Genomic DNA, 2,500 nt, shown 5'->3' with positions numbered 1-2,500 from the left:
ACAGAAATCCCTGGGAATGGGAAAACGGGTCATTTTCGTGTTGCCACATTGCGTACGAACCGCATGAAACTTCCAGAGGCATTTGCAGCAGGAATGCATGTGCACTCAAAAACTTCTATATGTTTCACGGATAGACCCCGTGAAACGCTAGAAATTGGCGGGGATGTGTCTCTTGTGGCTCACGGGGCTGTTAGGGTGGCACAGAACTCCCTCGGAATGGGAAAAGGGGTCATTTTCGTGTTGCCACATTGCATAGGAACGCCATGAAACTTCCAGAGGCATTTGCAGCAGAAAGGCACGTGCACTCAAAAATTTTAATATTTTTCACGCATAGACCCCGTCAAACGCTAGAAGTTGGCGGGGATGTCTCTCTTGTGGCTCACGGGGCTGTTAGGGTCGCACAGAAATGCCTCGGAATGGGAAAACGGGTCATTTTTGTGTGGCCACATTGCATAGGAACGGCATGAAACTTCCAGAGGCATTTGCAGCAGGAATGCATGTGCACTCAAAAACGTCTATATTTTTCACGGATAGACCCCGTGAAACGCTATAAATTGGCGGGGATGTCTCTCTTGTGGCTCACGGGCGCTGTTAGTTAGGGTCGCACAGAAATCCCTCGGAATGGGAAAAGGGGTCATTTTCGTGTTGCCACATTGCGTACGAACGGCATGAAACTTCCAGAGGCATCTGCAGCAGAAATGCATGTGCACTCAAAAACGTCTATATTTTTCACGGATAGACCCTGTGAAACGCTAGAAATTGGCGGGGATGTGTCTCTTGTGGCTCACGGGGCTGTTAGGGTCGCACAGAAATCCCTCGGAATGGGAAAACGGGTCATTTTCGTGTTGCCACAATTGGCATACGAACGGCATGAAACTTCCAGAGGCATTTGCAGCAGAAATGCATGTGCACTCAAAAACGTGAATATTTTTTCACGGATAGACCCCGTCAAACGCTCGAATTTGGCGGGGATGTTTCTCTTGTGGGTCACGGGGCTGTTCGGCTCGCACAGAACTCCCTTGGTCCACCTGATTCGTGCATACAGGCAGCAACTAAAACTCTGTAAACCTGCTGTGAGGACATCTAAACAGTGGACCAGTGAGGCTGTGGAAGATTTGCGGGCGTGCTTAGACTGTACTGACTGGGATATGTTCACGACTGCTACCAATAGTCTGGATGAACTCACAGAGGCTGTGTACATCAGCTTCTGTGAGGACTGCTGTATCCCAACACGTACCAGGGTGAACTTTAACAACAACAAGCCCTGGTTCTCAGCAAAGCTCAAAAGGTTGAGGTTGGAGAAGGAGGAAGCGTTTAGGAGTGGGGATAGAGACAGATTCAAGGAGTCGAAGAACAGGTTTAGCAAAGCGGTGAGAGAGGCTAAACGACTGTACTCAGAGACACTAAAACACCAGTTCTCTACTAACGACGCTGCTTCTGTCTGCCAAAGGGCTCAGGCACATCACCAACTACAAACCCAGAGTGCCCCACACCACTAACGACTCCCGCCTAGCCAACGACCTGAACGAGTTCTACCGTAGATTTGAAAGACAATTGGACTGTCCTGAACCACCCCTTCCCACCCAAGAGGCCCCATCCCCCACCCATACTACAGAAACGACTCTCTCCTTTCAGGAGGGAGAAGTTAATGGGCTTTTCAAGAGGCAGAATCCACGCAAAGCAGCCGGGCCGGACTCTGTCTCTCCAGCCACCCTCAGGCACTGCGCTGACCAGCTGTCTCCAGTGTTCACCAACATCTTTAACACCTCCCTGGAGACATGCCATGTACCAGCCTGTCTCAAGTCCTCCACCATCATCGCTGTGCCCAAAAAGCTAAGGCCAACAGGACTAAATGATTACAGACCGGTCGCCCTTACATCTGTGGTAATGAAGTCTTTTGAGCGCCTGCTCCTGGCACACCTCAAAGCCATCACAGACCCTCTCCTGGACCCCCTTCAGTTTGCCTACAGAGCCAACAGGTCTGTGGACGACGCAGTTAACATGGCCCTCCACTTCACCCTACAGCATGTGGACGCCCCAGCATCCTACGCCAGGATCCTGTTTGTGGACTTCAGCTCTGCCTTCAACACCATCATCCCTGCCCTGCTTCAGGACAAGCTCTTCCAGCTGAACGTGCCCTACTCCACCTACAGGTGGATCACAGACTTCCTCTCTGACAGGAAGCAGTGCGTTAAGCCGGGAACAGAAGTCTCTGACTCCAGGTCCATCAGCACGGGAACTCCTCAGGGCTGCGTCCTTTGCCCACTGCTCTTCTCCCTGTATACCAACAGCTGCGCCTCCAATCATCTGTCCGTCAAACTCTTGAAGTTTGTCGGACGACACCACCCTCATTGGGCTGATCTCTGGTGGGGATGAGTCTGACTATAGGTGGGAAGCTGACAACCTGGTGACCTGGTGTAGCCAGAACAACTTAGAGCTAAATGCTCTAAGGACAGTTGAGATGGTTGTGGACTTCAGGAAGAATACAGCCCCACTCACC

The sequence above is a fragment of the Petromyzon marinus genome, unplaced genomic scaffold (genome assembly GCF_048934315.1).
Source record: "Petromyzon marinus isolate PM22_M1 ecotype Great Lakes invasive population unplaced genomic scaffold, UKy_Petmar_22M1.pri1.0 PM_G_Scaffold_21, whole genome shotgun sequence".
NCBI lineage: Eukaryota > Metazoa > Chordata > Hyperoartia > Petromyzontiformes > Petromyzontidae > Petromyzon > Petromyzon marinus.
The sequence above is the reverse complement of the archived record's forward strand: the minus strand, read 5'-3'. Positions refer to the sequence as shown.